Raw genomic sequence first — 22,868 nt, forward strand, 5'->3', positions numbered from 1 at the left:
TTTTTTTTTTTTGAGACAGAGTCTCGCTGTTGCCCAGGTTGGAGTGCAGTGGCGTGATCTCAGCTCACTGCAGGCTCCGCCTCCCGGGGTTCATGCCATTCTCCTGCCTCAGCCTCCCGAGTAGCTGGGACTACAGGCGCCCGCCACCATGCCTGGCTAATTTTTTGTATTTTTAGTGGAGATGGGGTTTCACCGTGTTAGCTAGGGTGGTCTCGATCTCCTGACCTCGTGATCCACCCACCTCAGTCTCCCAAAGTGCTGGGATTACAGGCGTGAGATACCAGTGTATTTAATTCCATAGAGAAGAACTCTACAAGGATACGTAACCAAATGCATACTAAAGTACTTCTGGGGAGGGGACCAAGATTAAGAGAGATAGTTGAAAGGAGCTTGAATTTCATATATATTGTTTGCTTTTCTTTTTTTTTTTAGCAATGAGAAACTGTCACATGTTAATGTTTTACATTAAGTTTTTTTAATGAAGAGATGAGAAAAAACAAATACATATTAAGAAAATAAAGCAGTGAGAGGAAATGGAGAGTAAAGGGTAGGGTAGAGAGAAAAGGAAGAGGACATTGCCTTTTTTAAATGTCTTATTTGGCCAGCAGTCAATCTGAAAGAGGAGAAGGAGTGAACAATGTGAATATGGGGGAAAAAGCATGCAAAAGTAAAGGCCCTTAGGTGGGAACAAACTTAGCATGATCTGGGCACTGTAAGAAAACCAGTGTGATGAACATAGTGAAAAAGGGGACAGAGACTACTAGGAGATAAGTTCAGAGAGATGGGCAGGCACCCATGTTAGGTACAGCTTTGCAGGCTGTGATGAGGATATAAGATCTTCTGTGTGATAGGAAACCATTGGAAGATTTTGATGGGGGGAATACATGATTTAATTACAGATTTAATAATTACAGATCATTTTTGCTGCTTTGTCTCAGAGAATGGGTTATGAGGGAACAAAAGAGGAAGCAGACAAATCTGCCTAGACCATGGACTAGGGTAGACAGCAGAGCGGGTGAGAAGTGGTCAGTTCAGAGTATATTTTGATGGTATATTTTAAGAGTCTTGACTGATGGTGTATTTTAAGAGTCTTGACTGATGGTTAGGATTTGGGATATGAAGGAAATCAAGGGAAATAAGGATCATTACTTCTGATCTCCATAATTGGCCTGAACAACTGAGTGAAAACTAGTAGTATTTAGTGGTATTAGGCAACTTGAGGAGGAGCAGATAGGAATGGGTTAGAGAAGGGAATCAAGAGTTTTGTTTCAAGCCTAGGCAACATAGGGAGACCCTGTCTCCACAAAAAAAATTTTTTTTTAAATTAGCTGGGCATGGTGGCATGTGCCTATAGTCCCAGCTACTCAGGTTGCTGAGGTGAGAGGATTACTTGAGCCTGGGAAGTCAAGGTTGCAGTGATCTGTGTTCATGTCACTGCACTCCAGGCTGGGCAACAGAGGGAGATCCTGCCAGAAAAAAAAAGAGTTTTCTTTCAACCAGCAAAGTTCGAGATGCCCATTTGACAAGCAGATATGTCTTGTCAGATGTTGGATACTTGAGTCTGGAATTCAGGGTGCTTTTAATGTTGCAGACTGATGAGATTATATAGATAGGGAATAGAAGTGGGTATAGGATATTGAGGGGAGCCAGCAAAGGAGACAAAGAGCAGCCAGTGAGATACGAGGAGAACCAGCGAGATGTGGTGCCGTAAGAGGTGAAAGAGTGGTCACCTGCATTCAGCGCTGTGAAGAAATTAAGATGAGGCCAAGAAGAAGTTGTTGGGTTTGGCATCATGGAAATCTCTCAGTGGAGTGGAGTACAATGGGAGACAGTGACTATTTACAACTTTCAAGATGTTTCTGTGAATTGTAGGGAGTGGAGAAATTTCGTTGTGGGGGATGAATGGAGTCTAAGCTGGTTTTTAAAGATATTATTTTAAATTAATTTTGAACTACAGAAAAGTAGTATAAGTAATTCAGAAAACTCCCATATTTACCTGGATTCACCAATTTTTAACATTTTGCTACATTTGTTTGCTTCTCTCTCTCTCTACACAGACACACACACACACACACACACACACACACAAATTTTTTGGGGGTCATTTGAGAGTAGGCTGCATACATCTGTGCCTCTTTAGCCCTTAATACTTTAATGTGCATATCCTGAGAGCCAGGATATTATCTCATGAAACTGCAAACGTGAGCAAATTCAGGATATTTAGTTTTTTACAGCCCACATTACAATTTTGCCAGTTGTCCCAGTAACATCTTTTGTAGCATTTTTTTTTTTCTACCAGTACCTGATCTGGTCTAGGATTTTATGCTATATTTAGTGGTCATGTCTTTTTAGATGGAGAGGTATTTGCAATGATCGTTATCTAAGAAGGATAATTTAAAAATTTCTAGATGTGTATTATAACTCTTCATAATGGTAGATCAGTTTAATATGTCATCCTGATAAACATTAGGTCAGAAGGAAGAGCAAGAAAAGTGAAGATACTTTATATGTAAATTTATCAGACTTTGGCATAAATGATGTGTTTTCAGAGTTATTAGTACTCATTGTTTAGAAAGGTAAAACAACTTGGATTCTTTTGTGATAGGGTTGAGTTGGCAGTAGTATATGGACATGGTTTAAGAGTTTTTCAAAAAGAGTTTGTTTCAGCTCATAAAATCCTGCATGTCAAACCTTTATTAGAAAATATTGTGAGACTTAATTTAGGAAAAGAGCATTAAAGAGTGAAACATTGGAACCACAAGTGCTTCAGAATAGGCATTAGAATGCTCCATTGGATTTTTGATTCAGTGATGAACACAGTTTTCTGTTACACAGTTTTGAGGGATAGTGAGTAAAGACTTCCGCTGGATAGAAGCACAAGTTATGCTGAAAATTTGTCTCCGACATTTTCAACCAAAGATTGTTCCTGCTATTGAATATGACTTGAATATGACTTCTGCAAGAAGTCACCTAAGGCGTTTTAGACATGAAGTCCTTGCCCACGCCTATGTCCTGAATGGTATTGCCTAGGTTTTCTTGTAGGATTTTAATGGTTTTAGGTCTAACATGTAAGTCTTTAATCCATCTTGAATTAATTTTTGTATAAGGTGTAAGGAAGGGATCCAGTTTCAGCTTTCTACATATGGCTAGCCAGTTTTCCCAGCACCATTTATTAAATAGGGAATCCTTTCCCCATTGCTTGTTTTTGTCAGGTTTGTCAAAGAGCAATGGCAACAAAAGCCAAAATTGACAAATGGGATCTAATTAAACTAAAGAGCTTCTGCACAGCAAAAGAAACTACCATCAGAGTGAACAGGCAACCTACAGAATGGGAGAAAATTTTTGCAACCTACTCATCTGACAAAGGGCTAATATCCAGAATCTACAATGAACTCAAACAAATTTACAAGAAAAAAACAAACAACCCCATCAAAAAGTGGGCAAAGGACATGAACAGACACTTCTCAAAAGAAGACATTTATGCAGCCAAAAAACACATGAAGAAATGCTCATCATCACTGGCCATCAGAGAAATGCAAATCAAAACCACAGTGAGATACCATCTCACACCAGTTAGAATGGCCATCATTCAAAAGTCAGGAAACAACAGGTGCTGGAGAGGATGTGGAGGAATAGGAACACTTTTACACTGTTGGTGGGACTGTAGACTAGTTCAACCATTGTGGAAGTCAGTGTGGCTATTCCTCAGGGATCTAGAACTAGAAATACCATTTGACCCAGCCATCCCATTACTGGGTATATACCCAAAGGACTATAAATCATGCTGCTATAAAGACACATGCACACGTATGTTTATTGCGGCACTATTCATAATAGCGAAGAGTTATAGATGTAGACAAATTGAGGACATATACACCATGGAAATATACAGCCATAAAATGATGATTCATGGGAGGACATGGAAAAATCATCCTCCAATGTATAAAGGTCCAAAAACAAAACATGACCCATTCTCACTCATAGGTGGGAATTGAAAAGAGAATCATGGACACAGAAAGGGCAATCCCAGCGGATTGTTGTGGTGGGGGGGAGGGGAGGGACAGATTAGGAGACATACATAATGTAATGATGGTTAATTGGATACATATGTAACAAACCTGCACATTGTGCACATGTACCCTAAAACCTAAAGTATAATAATAAAAAATAAATAAATAAATAAAATAAAATAAAAGAAGTCACCTAAGGCTAGCACAGTACTGTGCTCTTTCACAGGAGCCCAAGTATTTGCTGAAAGATTCAAGTGATATGTAGCTTTCACTCAGGTAACTTAGACCCAGAACTACTCTTGAACAATCGAGTTGAATACAAGTTTCCCTCAAGGATAGGAGTGGCTTGGAGAATTTCAGTAGCAAGTATAAGAAGCAATGCCAGCTTTTGTATGTGAAGTATGACTATTCCTTGTTTATAGTTATCTAAATGTTTTACTTCTAGAAGCTGAAAGGAACATGGTCTTTAGTTGCTTTATAGGTGAGGAACTAAACCAAATGAGAGTATGTGATCGGTGTAGGATTCCCAAGTTGGCTGTTCTTATGCAGAGAATTGAGACTACAGCCCCAGATTCCGGGTGCCCCTTATTTTTTTCTGATGTTATTTTGGCTCTTCTTGGCACTGAAGACTTAAACACCCTTGGAGGAAGGCAGTTGGTCCTAAAGCCCCATGCAGTTACCCTGGGCTGTTAGCTCTAGATAGGTTGTGGCTGTGAGTTTAAGTGTCTGTGTCATCCTTCCCTTGGCCTGATACCCCTGCCCAAATAGGAAACAATGAAACCTAAAGGGATTGTGAAGGTAGGAGATTTTCCTGGAGTCTGGTTTTAGCATAGATAATAAGTTCTGAATCAAGAGAGTGGTATGGTAGTTTAGTATTTAATGTAGGAATTTGATGGAGAAGCTTAAGAGTCAGTAGAGAAATAAAAGGATGAGACATAAAAAGGATAAGGCGCTAATAAAAATTCTAGCTTTGTTTTAACCTTACATCCTAATGGGCTAGAGACTTTTGTTAGGTACGTGGGAGGTAATTTTTATTTGTAAAGCAGAATATACACACACTCACTGGAGTGTGATTCCCGTAGAGTTTAAATTGCTCAGCAGCTAGGGCAAAATTGTCATTTTAGATAAAATTATTGTATTCTGATTCTGGGAAATACAAACTCCTGAACATCTCAAATGTTTTTGGGCAAGTTCATCAAATGCCTACCCACATATTGAATTATTGAATTTAATAACAATTTAAATTAATAAGAAATCTTAGGAATTTCTGAGTTCATCCTCTCATTTCAGATGTTTTATTATCCTCTCATTTCAGATGTTTTATTATTATATTGGTAATTGCCAGCTGTGAGATCCTGCACATACCAGCACTTAAGAAATGTTTGCTTTTGATTTAATAGCTGGCATTCCTTCCTTCTAGAAGATGCACAGTATGCTTATAATAATGTATGACCAAGAGTTAACTGAAAATTATGTATTTTATTAACTAAATAATATGGATCAGTTACTACATGAAATTATTTTTTAAATTGAGGTATCATTTCATGTGACTCAAGACAAAGATTTTCTTTTTGTGTCTCTCAATCCTCCTCCAGGATTTAGGAGAAGTTTATAATAAATGAATTTATGTTTTTTTCTAAGAATTGGTTTGCTATAATGGAAATAGTATGTGTTTTTGAAATAGTAATTAGATTCTTATGTCTACCAGTTGTAAGTGTATAGTCATGAATGGTATCTACCTTAAAGACTAAACAGGCACACAGAATTATGCCATTAGCTCGTTAGTCAAGATATTTGTAAGCATTCTTGTTCTTTCCATCCCTTCTTACCACATTAGTTTTCTTCGGCAGAAAAATGTATTAAGAAGAATCTATTGATGATTCTAACATAAGTACTTTAGATTTATTTATTTTTGCAGTAGAGATTTTATTATGCATTAGTTTTTTACTTAACATATTTTAGTTATGATTATTGAGACAGTCTGTAGAACTTATTTCTGCAGAAGTCTCAGGAACCCTTGTAGAAGAATATAGGCCCTCTTTTCTAAGCTAAAATTCATTTTCATTTGCTTTTGGCTTTTACACATTTAGTAGGGTTTTTTTCTTAGTTCTTCTAGTTCAACATATTGTTTGAGCTATTTATTGTTTTTTCTTATATTTCCAGAATTTTGTGTCAGCATTTGAAAAATTAGGAAATCGATGAAAGATCCTTGTATTATTATGTCTTTTGATATAAAATAAAATTTGGGGATTTGTTCTTTTAAATTTTGTACTATTACTGTTTCTGTATTTTTTACTTAGTATTTTGTAGCATTTAATGTCAACATGAATTTCATATTATTAACATATTAAAAATTATTTTGTATACACAAAGTATCAGAACAGTAATCACAACTATAGAATATGTAATAACTCCTTTTATCTAAGTAAAACTTCTGTTCTCTAATATTCAAGAAAGTCTTTCTCTGAAACTAAGTCTCTTGGATTATCAAACAATTTTTCTGGTACAATGCTTGAGCTTTGCAAAAGTTGAATCCATTTTTTTTTTATAACCATGAAGATTTTTTGTTTTCAGTATTTTCTTCATAGTATGCCTACTTATTTTAATAGCTTAATCTGGGAAAAAGTTGCTCTAAGTACATTAATTGTCCAGGTAACTAAAACTTAACCGTTCAAGTACCATAACTTAAGTATTTTATCTTTTTTCTCACTTTTTAAGCATAAATATTTTTCACATCATTACAGAAATTAACCTTCTTTTTTTGATTGTTGCATAATAGCCCCATCAGTTGAAGGTTATATTATTTGCCATATATTTACTATTGATACTAGAAATAACCCTGGGATAAAATCTTTGAGTATAATACTCTCTTTTATGTATTTAGGATTCTTAGGATACAGGCTCAGAAGTGTAATCATGAGGACAAAGTGTATGAAAGTGTATATGGCTCAATATAGATTGTTGAGTTATTTCTTATAGGTCATATTAGTTTTACACTACCATCAGTAATTTGTTAAAGTTGAATCATCATCTCCTCAGCAGCATAGGATATTATCATTCCAAAATTATCTTCGCTAATTGGACTAAAACCATTACTTTATTATTGCATTTATTTGATTACTAGTAAGGTTCAGCATTTTCTCATGTTTGTTTAATGTTGTATTTCCTCCTGTGAATTTTCTTTCATGTGCTACTATTGGTTCTATATTAGCTTCCCAGGAAAGTTACTAATGTATTGCTTTCTTGTTGGAATATTTTAGGAGCTCTCTTTTATACTTGTTCATATAAAGCAGATATTCATCTGCTATATTTGTCAACAGTGGTACCTCCTGGAAATGCCCAAGAGATGTTGTAGGTCCTTTGAGACAGTAGAGTGTCTGAGTCTTGAGAACCAAGTACTACCTGAAAGCTAGCATCATAGTGAGAGTAAATTGCCACTGTCCCTACATCTTCTCCTGGTGTAAAGTGTTAGTAAAATGACTATTGTGAGGTGTTTTTTCCCTTGATGGCATCAGTGGCAGTGCTTGTCAGTGCTCAGAAACAAAATAGTGTAATTTGGAAAAGATAGGGGAAGAGAGGAGAGGAGAGGGGTAGAAGTAGATGGGGAAGGAATTCTGTTGTCCGTAAAGAGGTGTACACCTGAATTGGCAGATGACTTTATTCTGGGTTTTCTGTACTCTTCCCACTCAGTTTACTCTCCACCCATCTGGGTATGTTCATTAGACTTCCTACCTTTCAGAGACTTGCATGTCAGCTCTCAGATTTACACTGGTGTTCAAATCAAAGGAAATTAATTCCCATGGCAGTCATTAGCCTTCATTGTACCAACCCTGCAGTTCCTAGAGAACTCCCTGCTGCTGAAAACTGCCTTACTTCCTGATGGCTTTCTATTTCTAATCCATGAATGACTTAAAATAAACCTCCCCTTTTCTCTTAGAAAATCTGAATTTGAGTTATTCCCCCTCTTGAAAATAAAAGAGCTTAATCAGGATAGCAATATTAGATAAAAATTCAAATATATGCCACATGATTATATATATTACATAATTATATAATGTTATGTATTATGACAAACTAGTCCCAAGATGTTTTTGCTTTAAGTGGAAGAAATTGAATGTTTTAGGGAGTTCTTCCACCTCTACCTCCCTAAGTGCTGGGATTACAGGCATGAGCCACCGCACACAGCCTCTCTTAATTTGTAATGTTGATTTCTGGGTCTTGATTTCCCCATTTTTAAAATAAGAGGATTGGATAGATGTCGTCTAGTACTCATTGCATTCTGAAGCTTAGATGCTATGATTGCCATTCTCTAATTACAGTTAAAGTTAATAAATTTTTATTTTGTGGGCTGAGGGGAATGAATGGACATGATATTCAATTGGCCGACAACTTAATATCTCTATTTGTAAGACTAAAATAAGCTTTTTAACCTAAGATTCGGTTTTAAGGGACTACGCTTATAAACTGAACACTTTCTTAATGTGTACAGATTAACATTATCTTTTGTGTCCAGTGTAATTTCAGATTTCCTTCCCATCTCACATTTCATTCTGTTTTTTATACTCATGAATTTTTATATGTCTCATTAATCTTGATTGAGCCTCAATGTTTCTTTATCACAGTAACGGAAAAATAATGTGAACACTTACAGAATATATGCTGCTGTTTTTTGCACTAAACTTTTAGTTGTATAGTAGTCTATCATATGACATTAGTTCCTACTGATTTTTTCCCACTTTTGGACCATCTCTATAGGATTTTCTTGTCCTATCCCTTTGCATAACATGAGGTCCACCCTCCATCAACTACACTCATGCATTTCAGTCAACGGTGGACTACATATACCATGGTGGTCCCATAAGATTATGATAGAGCTGAAAAGCTTCTATTGTGTCTTAATGCCATAGTGCAATGCATTACTCACTCATATGTCTGCGGTGGCACTGGTGTAAATAAACCTGCACTGCCAGTTATATAAAAATATAGCACGTATGATTATGCACTATACATAATACTTGATAATGATAGTAAATAACTATTATTGGTTCATGTATTTATTATTGTTATTTTTAGTGTACTTCTACTTGTTTTTTAAAAAGTCCACTGTAAAACCACCTCAGCCAGGTCCTTCAGGAGGTATTCTAGAAGAAGGCATTGTTATCATGGGAGATGACAGCTCCATGCTTGTTATTGCTGCTGAAGACCTTCCAGTGGGACAAGACATAGAGGTGGAAGACAGTGGCATTGATGATACTGACCCTGTGCAGGCCTAGGCCAATGTGTGTGTTCGTGTCTTCATTTGTAACAAAAAAGTTTAAAAAGTAAAACAAAAATTAATATAAAAAAGCATATAGAATAAGGATATAAAGAGAAAATAATTTTGTATAGCTGTACAGTGTGTTTGTGTTATAAGCTAAGTATTAAAAGAGTCAAAATTTTTAAAATCTAAAGTTCAAAAAGTAAAAAGTTACAGTAACAACTAAGGTTAATTTATTATTGAAGAAAGAAAATGTTGTTTAAGTACAGTAGTGTACACTATTGTCCTAGGCCTTTGCATTCACTCCCCGCTTACTCTCTGACTCACCCAGAGCAACTTCTAGTCCTGTAAGCTCCATTCATGGTAAGTCCCTTATACTGATAAACCATTTTTTCATCTTTCATGCTTTTTATACTTTATTTTTTATTTTTATGCCTTTTATCTTTTTATGCTTTTTTACCGTACATTTTATATGTTTACATATGTGTAGATACACAAGTACTTACCATCGTGTTACCATTGCCTGCAGTATTCAGTACAGCAACATGCTATACAGGTTTGTGGCCTAGGAGCCACAAGCTATACCATATAGCCTAGGTGTGTAGTAGGCTACACCATCTGAGTTTGTGTAAGCACACTCTATGATGTTACTACAACAAGGAAATTGCCTAACAATGCATTTCTCAGACCATATCCCTGTCCTTAACTGACACATGACTATACTTAGTTTTTGCCCTTATACAATTTTTGTACTGATTTAATTCATATCTGCTTTAATGTCCACCACTTGATTTCCATTTTTTTCTTTGTTCTTATTCTTCCAATATTTCTGTTTTGATTTTTCTACTTTAGAATATCACCTGCCTTAGTCTGTTCCTGTCGCAAAATACCTTAGACTGGGTAATTTATAAAATAATAAAAATGTATTTCTCATACTAGTACACAGCCTGGGAAGTCCAGCCAATTTGATGTCTAGTGAAGGCTTGCCCACTGCTTCATAAATGGAGCCTTCTTGCTGCATCCCCACATGGAAGAAGGGATGTGCCCTCACATGGTGGAAGGGGAGCAGAAAGGCCAAACTGGCTCCCTTAAGCCATTTGATAAGGGTATTAATCCCATTAATGAGGACAGAACTCTCATGATGTAATCACTTCCTAAAGGCTCCACCTGTTAATACTGTTGCATTGAGGGTTAAGTTTCAAGATGAATTTTGGAAGGACACATTCAAATCATAGCATTCTGCCCCTGGCCCCCCAAAATTTATGTGCTTCATCAAAATACATTCATTCTATCCCAGTAGCCCCAGAAGTCTTAACTCATTCTAGCATTAATTCAAAAGTCAGAAGCCCAGAATCTCATCTAAATCAGATATGAGTGAGGCCCAAAGTATGATTCATCTTGAGGCAAATTGCTCTCCAGCTATGAGCCTGCAAAACCAAGTAAGCCCAAGACCCAAGAAGGCAAACAAGATTAAATCTTAAGTCTCCAGAATAATATTCTTTGACTTTTATGTGTTGCTTTCCAGATACAGTTGGGTAGGGATTGGGCCCCCAAGGCTCCAGGTCACCCTGCCCCTATGGCTTTGCTGGGCACAGCCTATGCTGCAGCTCTCATGAGTTAAGAGTCTACTGCCTGTGGTTCTCCCAAGCTGGAGCTGCACTCCAGTGGCTCTTTCAGTCTAAGGGGATCCACTCCAACAGCTCCATTAGGTATTGCCCTCGTGTAGGCTCTGTGCTGTATCCCCGCTACCACAGCTCCACTAGGCAGTGCCCTAGTGGGGCCTTTGCGGTGGCCCCACCCTGTGATGGTGCTCTGCCTGAGGCCCAGGGTTTTTCAGGGTGTTCTTTGAAATCTACGTGAGGTGACAGTGCTCCCATAGCTCGTGCATTCTGTGCACCTGCAGAGTTAGCACCATGTAGACACCACCAAGGTTTACCACCTATGCTCTCTGGAGGGGTGGTCTGAGCTGCACCTGGGTGTGGCTTAGCCACAGCTAGGGTAGCCAGGGAGTGCTACACTATAATGTGGGTAGCAGAGCCTTGAAATCATTCTGTTCCCAAGGCACTGGCATTCTGGGCTTATAATAGGCAAGATAGTCCCAACCATCTTTGAAATGCCTTTTGGTTCATTTGTTCATTTTCTTGATGAATAGCACCTAGCTTCTTTCTGTCCATACTAATCTCGTTATCAAACAGTCAGGTTCAGAATTTTTCAAATCTTTAAGTTCTGCCTTCCTTTTAGTTACAAATTCCATCTTTAATTTGTTTCTCTCTTCTTGCATCTTACCATAAGCAGTCAAGAGAAGCCATGCCACACCTTGAACACTTTGCCAAATATCCTATTTCATCACTCTTAAGTCCTGCCTTCCACAAAACGCTAGGACATGAACACAATTCAGCAAAATTCTTTGCCCCTTTGCAACAAGAATGGCCTTTCCTCCAGTTTCCGATAACATATTCCTCATATCTGTCTCAGAGACCTCATCAGAATAGCCCTTACTGTCTGTATTTCTACCAGTACAGAGAGGACCACTTAAGAAATCTCTAAGAGGATTGAGGCATGTCATGCAGCTCTCCTCTTCTGAGCCCTTACCAGAATAGCCCTTTACCATCCAATCTCTACCCATTACCCAATTGCAAAGCCACTTCCACATTTTTAGGTATTTCTTATAGTAGCACCCCACTTCTTGGTGCCAATTTCTGTCTTAGTCCATTCCTGTGCTATAACAAAATGTTTTAGATTGGGTAATTTGTAAGTAATATAATAATATTTCTCACACTTGTGGAGGCTGGGAAGTTCAAGTTCAAGGCACCAGTGAATTAGGTGTGTCATGAAATCTGGCTTTCTGCTTCGTAAGTGACACCTTGCAGCATCCTCACATGGAGGAAGGAACAAACACTATTTTCTCACATGGCTGAAGGGGAGGAGCAGGGCCAAATAGATTCTCTCAAGCCCTTTTATAAGGGCATTAATTCCATTCATGAGGGCAGAGCCTTCATGACAATGGCAGTCCAAAGTGCCTTCCAAAGTCCCCACCTCTTAATACTGTCACATTTGAAATTAAGTTTCAACATCAATTTTGGAGGGATACAAACATTCAAACCATAGCATCACTTCATTTAAATGACAAGTTAAACAGCCCATTTTGATACATACTCTTTGATTGTACAAAAATAATCTAAAAAATCTTCATCCTATTGTTACCTGATGGTACAGACTGCCATCAGTAAACCTGGGTCTTAATGACAATTTTAGTTGGAGTGTAGTGTGCAGGGAACAAACATTAAGTATTGACTATTGTGGTACTTTACATTCTCATTTAATCTTCTCATCAATCCCATTTCACAGATGACTAAACTGTGGCTCAGAAAATTGGACAGTTTTCCTAAAAAACACAGCGTCAATAATTAACAGAACTGGGATTTGAGCCAATGAGTGTATGAGTCCAGAACCCATGCTTCCTCTACTCCATCAGGAACTAAACTTGTAAAAATTGATTCCCTTTCAAAAGTTTTTTCTGCTATGTCTATCTTTTCATAACTGAAATCTGACTAATATATGCCCCTGTTGTGTGTGAGATTTCTATGAAGAAATGTATGGTTAGGTAAAACCTAATGCTAATCAGCCTACTAACCACTTAACTTTTTTTTTAACCTTTCTATTTTGCTATCTAAACTGCTCTGATCCTTTTCTCATTCAGCCCTTACCAATAAATACAGTGCTGTGTTCCTTTTTCTGCATACACTTGAAAATGTGAAATACTGAATCCATACATTATACTTAATGAAGGATAGCTTTGGACATGAATAAGACATTCCTGGATCCCTCTCACTTCAGAACTTCAGGAGCAATCGAACAGCAATAAAACAGAATACTTGTAGTTAACAAAATGAGCCATAATGGTTATCCCAGTGTGCTAATTTAATTATCAGCTTGGCTTCCTATCAACCGTTTAGGTATGTCTCACTTTATTAATATATAAGGTGGATTCTAAAATATTGAATCATACCTTTTATTAACTTACAATTTCAGATGTGTTTCACAGGAAAATATTTGGCTATTTGCATCTTAGCCTTTTTTACCAGCTCCTTAAATTCAGTAAGTATAGCTATAATTAGTAACTTGCCTGGTGCTCATATTTTGTCATTCAGTGCCATTATTTTACCTAGAGTACTACAGCTTGTCTCCATCTTTTATGCGTATCAACATATAAATCAGCAAATGTATAATCAGTGTAGAGCAGTATTACTTGAAGACAAGCTACTCTTTTAATTGATGGTACTAACATATTTAATGAACTATGAATTAAAGGAATAGTTTGGAGTAGTAGAAATGTGCGACCAGAAATAGACATTCATTCCAACCCAATTCTTAACATTTACTAGCTGAGCAATTTTTGGCAAGTGACTTAATATCATTGAGACAGTTTCCTTAACTCACAGGGTAGTTTTGAAAATTAAATGAGGTAAAATATGAAAGTACTTTGAAACTTTTTAAGCACTGTGTTTACTTAAAACCACTTGGCAGTGATAAGTCAATGTTCTGAAAGGAAATTTATAATCACGTTATAATACGTAAGGCTTTTAAAAAGCTTTTTTTCTTAAATCTGTGTCACAGAAATGAAAACTACTGGACTAGGGTTAACAATAGGCAGTGACAGTAGTCCATTGAACTACTTGAAAACTAACTCTCCAGTTGAATGTAGCAGTGGGACAATCCTTGGTAAAGTACATTAATAAATCCTATGATACTAAGAGAATCAGGGACCTCATTATTTTGATTAATTGGTTTTTAATGTGTAGGCTTATTAGAAGAGTTTACTTTTATGAATGACTTAATATTGTCATTTGAAGAAAGATCTAGTTATTCACAAGGTAAGTTGATTTGATGTACAAATGTAAATCATATTTTGCCAGTTAAGGATCATAATTTTCTAGTGTGTGTTGTAATTATTTACTGGAGATAAACTTCCCCCAAAACTTACTTTTCCCAAGTTCTCATTTCTGTCTTACAACTTAAGTGGAACTTCTTACCCATTCTCTGTCACTGTTAAATTACAAAGTAAATAAACATTGTACTTACTAGTCCTTACTAAGAAGTACAAATTATTATGTAACTTTAAACAGTATATTCTTATGTTTTGGTTTTCATCAAAGACTTTTTTTGTGATTAGTAATGTTTCCCATAGTAATCAGTGCAGTCTGTATTCTGTTGTCTCTTTCTGTTTTCTGTTATTTCTAGTACAGCTAGAACACCACTGCTTATTAGAGTAAGAAATAATGGAAATTGCCAGGAGCAGATATATTAATTTAATATAATGGTTCTCAACTGGCTATAAGTTCCCAGTAATTATAATGTGTAGTCAGGGTTGAGAACCACTGATTTAAGTTGCTTAAACATACATGGAGAGTGAGACCAACCGTGAAGGTTAAATCTGTTTTAGAACTCAACAAGGAGTTGATGTTTTGAGGGTGACAATGAGATAACTAAAAGTTAAATATATGGGAGGTGTTACTCCTATCAGCCTTTTGTTTTCATTAAAAATGAAAAATTTGTGCTCTGAAAAGCAAGGTGCAGTTATCATATCTGAAGTGATTGACCTGAAGTAGACATTCATCAAGAGAGCTGTTGAACTATTGGTGATGCATGTAATAGAAAGGGAAAGAGTTGTATAACGCAGACCCCTCATAGTCTGCCCACTGTTAAGTTCTCTAAGGGTTAGTCACATGTTCGTGGGGTGGCAGAACGAGAATAATATGGCAGAGTAGTAGTTCAGTGCATGGGCTCTGGAGTTGGGTGCATCTGGGCTTGAGTCCTCCCTTTGTTCATTACTGTGTGATCTTGGACACATTGCTTAAGTTCTCTTAAGCTTGTTCCTCTTCTGTAAAATGGAGATAATCATAGTACATATTCATGGAATTAAATGAGATCATGTATTTAAAGAATTTAATATAATAACTGGCATATGGAAGGACACATTAATGATAACAGGGTTGCTGTTATTAGTAGGCATGGTTCAGACTTTGGAATCACACAGGTTTGGTTTTGAATGCCTAATCTGCCACATACTGGCTGGGCAAGCTACTTAACCTCTCTGAACCTCGGTTAATATAAAATGGAGTTAACATCTACCTCATAGTGCTGTTGTGAATATTAAATGGGCTAAAGAATAGGAAGTGTCTGGTTATAGATTGGGTCAAATTTTGAGATCAAGCTTTCCTTCTTATCACTCAATTTGATACCACTCTCTTTTTTTTAATGTTGATTTGTAAACTTTAACTAGCATTTGGTAAGCATGTCTAGTCATCTTCAGAGTTCTTCCAGAGAAAGCACTCTAAGCATACATTTATTCAAACTTTCCTTAGTACCTATTTTCCATTTTCTGTGTTCTGTTAATCTCTCAGCTCTTAGATGACAATAACTTTGTAATGCCAGAAAGTTAAAATTTTAACATCTTAGCCTATTTTCAAGTGGTGAACCAGATGATTTACCCATCAGTCTCAATCGAGGGTGATTTAAAACCCATGTGCCTAGCACTGTGTAACATGAGTTATGGTCCCTGCCGTTCTAATCTAGTTGAGCTCATTTCCGCAACTAACATGAGCTCAACAGTTAGTTTTGCATTTTTTTCTCTTCCTTCTTGATCCATAACCTCTGATTTTAGACTCTCTCCCCCTTTTTTTTTTTTTTTTTTTTTTTTTTGGAGACCAAGTTTCCCTCTTGTTGCCCAGGCTGGAGTGCAATGGCGCAATCTTGGCTCACTGCAAGCTCCACCTCCTTGGTTCAAGAGATTCTCCTGCCTCAGCCTCCCTAGTAGGGATTACAGGCGCCCGCTACCACGCCCAGCTAATTTTTTGTATTTTTAGTAGAGACAGGGTTTCACCGTGTTGGCCAGGCTGGTCTCGAACTCCTGACCTCAGGTGATCCACCCGCCTCAGCCTCCCAAAGTGCTGGGATTACAGGCGTGAGCCACCGTGCCCAGCTCATTATAGACTTTTTTTTTTTCCGCCTCCCAGGTTCAAGCGATTCTCCTGCCTCAGCCTCCTAAGTAGCTGAGATTACAGGGGCATGCCACCACGCCTGGCTAATTTTTGTATTTTTTTAGTAGAGACGGGGTTTCACCAGGTCTCGAACTCATGACCTTGTGATCACCTGCCTCGGCTTCCCAAAGTGCTGGGATTACAGGAATGAGCCACCGTGCCCAGCCTATAGACTTTCTTAAAGGACTTTCTAGTTCCACTGATAGCTATAATTTAACAAGTTTGTTAACATTTTGATTCATCATTAGGTGCCTGTAAACTTTTCCTTCTTTCCCTTCATACCTGAACTTTGGTTCAATTTCTCATAAAAGTTTTATTAAATAATTGTATTCTTTAAATAGCATGCTCTTTTTAGATCATTGGATAGCTCTGATTTTTTTTGTCCTTGCTCATCATAGCATTTTTCTGTGAAAAAAAAAAAAAACAGTATAAGAGACATTTTCTATGGAAGTCTACATATCTGATTCACATTCAGCAAATGATTCAGCAAATTTCTTAAGCTGTTTTGATTTATCTGCTTGTCAAATAAAAATAATACTTTCTACCTACTTACAACAGAGGGGTGTTGTGAAGATTATATTTAGAATGTTTTTAACTCATTTACTCAATGCTATGGAAATACCTCATTTTTATTATATTGTCATACTATATACATACTACTGGTTTTTTATATCTATTATGACTTTTATGATGGTGAAGTGTGATTTTACTTTTCTCTTTTACCTCACCACAAAGGTGTCAAAATATATGTTCTTTAGTATGCACATAGATGTATTTATGAGTAGTTTCCCAGTTTATGGAGATTGATGTTTCTTTTGGAAAGGCAGTATATCAGGGGCTTCCAGACTGGACACTGGAGCCAGATTAGTTGGGTTTGAATCATGGCTTTGGCATTTACTAGCTGAGCAACCTTGGGCAAGTAACTTCTCTGTGCCTCAATGTACTTATTTGTAAAATGTAATTAATAGGGCAGCATCATAGAGTTGTGAAGTGCTTAGAACATTGCTTGGTACTCAAAAAATATTAGCTATCACTATTACTAACAAAATAGTGCATGTGTTTAAGTCTTCAATATTTAATACCAGAGTTTTTGATAGCTTGTTGGCTTTCTGTGAAACAGGACTGCCCTTCCCCTAACAAACTGGAATTCCATTTTATATGCAGATTGGACAGTGAGGTCTTCCTATGGCTCCTCCTGCCCTCATTGCAAACTGATGGGTTTTAAAAATCATTTTTATTGAAATATGACACATTCTAAAAATTAACCTAATATTGAAGCTATAGAGCAAAAGATGAACCTCTCCTTCCCCATTTGTAGGAGGATTAATTCTTTTCCAGACTTTGATCATGTTTTTTTTATCAATTTATTTTTTTTTTTTTTTTGAGACGGAGTCTCGCTCTGTCACCCAGGCTGGAGTGCAGTGGCGCAATCTCGGCTCACTGCAAGCTCCGCCTCCCGGGTTCACGCCATTCTCCTGCCTCAGCCTCTCCGAGTAGCTGGGACTACAGGCGCCCGCCGCCGCGCCCGGCTAATTTTTTTTTTGTATTTTTAGTAGAGACGGTGTTTCACCGTGGTCTCGATCTCCTGACCTCGTGATCCGCCCGCCTCGGCCTCCCAAAGTGCTGGGATTACAAGCGTGAGCCACCGCGCCCGGCCTTTTTTATCAATTTAAACCCCTTTCACAAGCTTTGTATTATCCTTAAGATAGTCCAAGCTTCCTAACATCATCTATGAGGTCCTCCTAGCCTCACTTTTGCTTTTTGGTAATTCCTGTTAGATTTCTGATAAAGAGTCACTTCCTCAAGGAAGTCCTTTCTTGACTTCCTAACTGGGTTAGCATAATGTCTTCACAGCCCTTTGTACTTTCCCTACCATAGTCATTCTCCATTGAAGCAGTGCTGCTCTCTGGAGGTGTCCTAGTGACTGGGAGGTGCTCTTGTCATTTACTGGGCAGGGCTGAGAGGTGCTAGATGTTCACCATGAAGAATTGTCCTAGCTTTGTATGACTTGTAAATGTCTCGTTAGATAGTCACAAAGGTGTAAGAAATCTGTTTATGGATATCAGAGCCAAGAGCCTAACTCAATTTTACATATACACGTGGAACTTTTTGCAGAGTTTTAATATATATTAAATTTTCTAGGAATAAAAACTATGGCCGGGCAGGGTAGCTCATGCCTGTAATCCCAGCACTTTAGAAGGCTGAGGCGGGCAGATCACTTGAGGTCGGGAGTTCCAGACCAGCCTGGACAACATGGTGAAACCCTGTCTCTGCTAAAAATTCAAAAATTAACCTAGCGTGCTAGCACACACCTGTAATCCCAGCTACTCGGGAGGCTGAGGCAGGAGAATTGTTTGAACCTGAGAGGCGGAGGTTGCAGTGAGCCGAGATCGCACCACTGCACTCCAGCCTGGGTGACAGAGCAAGATTCTGTCTCAAAACAAACAAACAAACAAAAAACTACTATGTTATTGAAGGACAATTGTACCTTGTTTTGTTTGGATCTCTACCAAGAGTTGTTTACCATTTTGTGAAATGACGTCACTAATAGCAACATTTCTCACATTCATAGTGATTCAGCATATAGATGGAAACATCTAACTTTGAATTTAGTTGAAATTAGATGGAAAAATTTTTAATTGAATCAGATGGGGGGAAAATGCATCTCTGTCTCCTGGTGGAATGTATTTGCTTTTCTCTCTTTTCCTATTGTACTTTATCATATACTTTATTCATTGACAGCTCATCTGCCTCTCTCACCAAATGAGAACTTAGTGGGGATAAAAACTATATTTTACTTATCTTTGAATCTCCAAAATTCACTGAGCACATGGTAGTTCTTCTACTTAATATTTACTCAGTTGAATTAATAGCAACAACAATAGCGTTTATTCAACAAATATTTGTTGAATCGGACTCTGCTAGGCAAAGAGAGTGAAAAGACACTGTCCCTGCTCTCAAGGAACTTGTGATCTATTGCCAGGACAGACCTAGAAATAATTATAATACAATATGACAGTTTCTAGAATGGAAATAGCTATAAACCATAGATCTGTAATGAAAAATACACTTAAGTCTTGTGGGGAGATCTTGGAATAATGACACAGAAGAGAAATAGTATCCAGTATCAATCATAGTGCCAAGAAAGAATCTCAATAAATATTTGGAAAATCAGTGAATGAGGGTAGCTCTAAAGACTGAGAAAGAGTTTGCCAGTTGGTCAGGTTTAAAGAGGGCATTCCCAGCAGGAAATCCCTATGCAAAGGCTCAGAGGTAGGAGAGGTGCAGGAAAAGATGACGGAGCATAAAGTTGGAAGTTGAGTCATAGATAAAAGTGTCTTTGAAGGTGATGAACCAGATGATGAAGAGACTTCTTCCATGAAAAGAAGTTAGATTTTATCTTGCAGATGCTAGAAAGCCATTCATTTAACTATAAAACTACTATTTTTCAAATTACACATATTGCGTGCCAGGTACCTATGATCTGCATACAGAGTTAGTATATTCCATTTTAGGGTTGGGAAACTAAGACTCAGATTAATTAACTTGCCCAGGTTTTCACTGCTACTAAGTGGAAGAACTAGAATTCAAACGTAGGTCAGTTGAGTCCATAGCTCCAGTCTGCTTTTTAAACTATATTTTACAGACTATCCAGCAAGGAAGAAGCTATATATTTTTGCTTTCTTTTCAGCCAGTTTGGCTTCTTTACCTCACATGATTCTCAACTGTAGCAAATTCAAAATTTTTATGTAAATTTAAGTTAAAAACTTACTCATGAGTAAGCTCTAGCCTTCTGAAAGTCCAAAATGGTATCACAGTAACTCACCACTTGCAGGCTACTTTTTATTCTGGGGCTGTCTTCTATCTTGTTTTTCAAATAACTGTATTTTGGCTTGTTGAAATGCCTTTTTTTTTTTTTTTTTTTTTTTTTGGTCACCATTGAATGTCATGGGCCAATCAGACATAAGTTGTAAAGTTAATATTAGTGTAGTATGGAGTATTATCTAAGGGAGCGAAATTTGAAGTACTACTTCCTTTTTTTGAGACATTTAGAAAGCTGAGCCTTCAACATGCAAAAAGAATACTCCAGGTAATATTTAAATTTTATAGGAAAATCCAATATTGATCTTGATATTCTGTTTAATTAATATAAATGTAGTTTACTATTTAAATAAATGATTTCTACCTCATATAATAATCCTGATGTGCTTGGTTAGCTTGAAGTACTTCAGATGTTATCTAATTAACCCCACAATGTCTGGCTACCCCAGGGTATAAGATTCTTCCTTATTTTAATGGCTTTTAAAATATGGTAAGTTTTGGAGATGGATGCCACTGAACTGTATACTTAAAATGGTAAATGTTATGTATGTAGATTTTATCACAATTTTTAAAAAGATGTGATAGAAAAGTTCAAAGTGGCCTAAGATCTCTTATCAAGCAGTTATCTGAATCAAATATTCTTGAGAGCCCTTTGTTACAGATAATTTGAGTAAGGTGTGGGGAAACACCTATTCTGTCATCATAGACTGATCAAATTAAATGTCCTTAATACCAAGCTGTTTGAAAAGAAAACCCTATTTGACGACAGAAATAAGGAAGCATGCTATTGGCCTGATATTATAGTGCAGCCATCCTCAGGATGGATGTGATAATGAAGATGCCTTTCAGACTTGACTGCTATTGGTCCCTTGCTTTAGTTTCTTATTTAAAAGGGCAGCTAGGGGGTTAAGTGGGCTATCCGAATGTCACCTCAGCAGGTAGGGTATGCCTGGTAGCAGCTCCAACTCTAATATTACTAAGGCTCAGACTTTAAGTTCCCCACCCCCACTAGTATCAGGGGAAATTAAATTGTCATTGGTTAGCTTCATGAAAATTAAAAGAATGTGCTGGTGGAAATAAAGGAAACATTCATATTGTTGTCATGTGTGAATTGCATAACTTTTTGGAAAGTAATTTGGTAATAACTGTTTAAAAGTTTTTAAATTCACATGCTTTTTGGCCTAATAACCCCAACAGGTTGCCACTATTATGTAGGGACATTGGTACAAGTTTTTTTTACTGTGTTGATAGTGGCAAAAAAGTAGAAGCAATCTGGAAGCCAATCAGGAGATGGTTGAACAAATTATGCTCTATCCATTCTCAAGACCAATGTGCATCTATTAAAAGGTGAGTTAAATTGGTATGTATTGGCCTGGAATTATTGCCATGTCATATTATGTGTAAAAAACGTTATAGAGTTAGTATTAGCGTAGTATGGAGGATGATCTAAAAAAAAAGAGGAAAAATATATATGAGATTAGAATGTAGAAAGATTCACATAAAATTGTTAAAACGGATTCTCTAGGGAGCCTAGAGATAGGATTGAATTAACTTGTCTTATACAACCATGTTGTTTGATTTATTATAATATTTGTAGTTTTTTAAAAGTTTCTGAAGTTAAGAGAGGGAAGGGGAGAAATCTATAGTGATAGAAATTATACTGGGGATTACTTTAGGAAGGGTTAATGGCTGGGATTGGATGCAAAAGAAACCTCTTCGTACTCAGTGATCTCTATCTTGAGCTGGGTATTGGTTACACAGATGGGTTCACTTTGTAAAAATCCATCTATGGATCATATGCTTATCATTTGTACAATGTTGTGTCTATATTGTATCAAATAAAAGTGTATAAAAATAAATGACAGTGGTACAATGGAATACTATTCACTTTATTGAAATACTTTCAATAAATATTTAATGATATATGAAGTCAGGCAAGAAACAGGACAATCTCATTATTATAAAATATAATGTGCATAAAAACACATAGAATGAAGACTAGAATAAAAACACTACAGTATTAATACATTTTATGTCCAGATGGTGGTGATTTCGTTTTGGGTTTTTTGTTGTTGTTGTTTAAGAACAGTTTATTAGATTGGGCCATTTACGAAGTCATTAGAACTTGGTGAGCAAAGTCAGATTACAGGATATTAAGCAGAAAAATAAGAGTGAAAGAGAGAGGAAAAGGCATTTTAAAAAAGAAAGAAAAAGCTAACTAGAGAGGTGGAAAGGTAGTAGTTTTTTTAAGCCCCTACTAGCAAGGGACTTTTCATGTTAAAAATCCTCTCCTTTATCAAACTGTTTGGTTTTTACAAATACGTCAGGCTTGATACTTACATTTTGTTGTTTTTGTTTAAGCATTTAGTTTTAGTGAAAAATGTCATTAATAGCTTCAGTTGACTGTAGCAGATGCAACTCATAGTAGCTTTAAAAACCTATATTCGTGTCTCAGTCTTCACTGATTAAGTGTGGTTGTTTGCTCAGATCTTTTTTTGCTTTAGTTGCCACATGGAGGCAAATAATACCTCACTAGGTTGTAATGAAAATCAAATGAGAAAACGTAGTATGTGAAAATACTTTAATGGAATTAAACACTACCCAGTTGTAAAATTACATCATTTTTATTGTGTTTCCTTCGACCCAAAGTCCTTACTTATGGAATGTAGTTATTTCATAATGGAATTTATTTCCCTTAATAGGAGTTCAAAAGTTGAAGTTTATGCAGAAATGCAATTT

At 36.8% G+C, this 22,868-nt stretch overlaps 1 protein-coding gene across 5 annotated transcripts in view; it reads left to right on the top strand.

The window, feature by feature from the left end:
- Positions 1–22,868, top strand: part of TNPO1 (transportin 1) — a 101,767-nt gene that overhangs the window by 12,468 nt on the left and 66,431 nt on the right. The window contains exon 1 of one of the 5 annotated variants that reach the window (XM_032145263.2): positions 21,220–21,476. The exons of the other annotated variants lie outside the window; for them this stretch is intronic. The gene's annotated coding sequence lies outside the window, so the exon portion shown is untranslated. Of the gene's footprint in view, positions 1–21,219; positions 21,477–22,868 lie in introns of those variants that run through there. 5 annotated transcript variants of the gene reach the window in all.

This window comes from Hylobates moloch, unplaced genomic scaffold (assembly GCF_009828535.3).
Source record: "Hylobates moloch isolate HMO894 unplaced genomic scaffold, HMol_V3 SCAFFOLD_23, whole genome shotgun sequence".
In the NCBI taxonomy this organism is placed as follows: Eukaryota; Metazoa; Chordata; class Mammalia; order Primates; family Hylobatidae; genus Hylobates; species Hylobates moloch.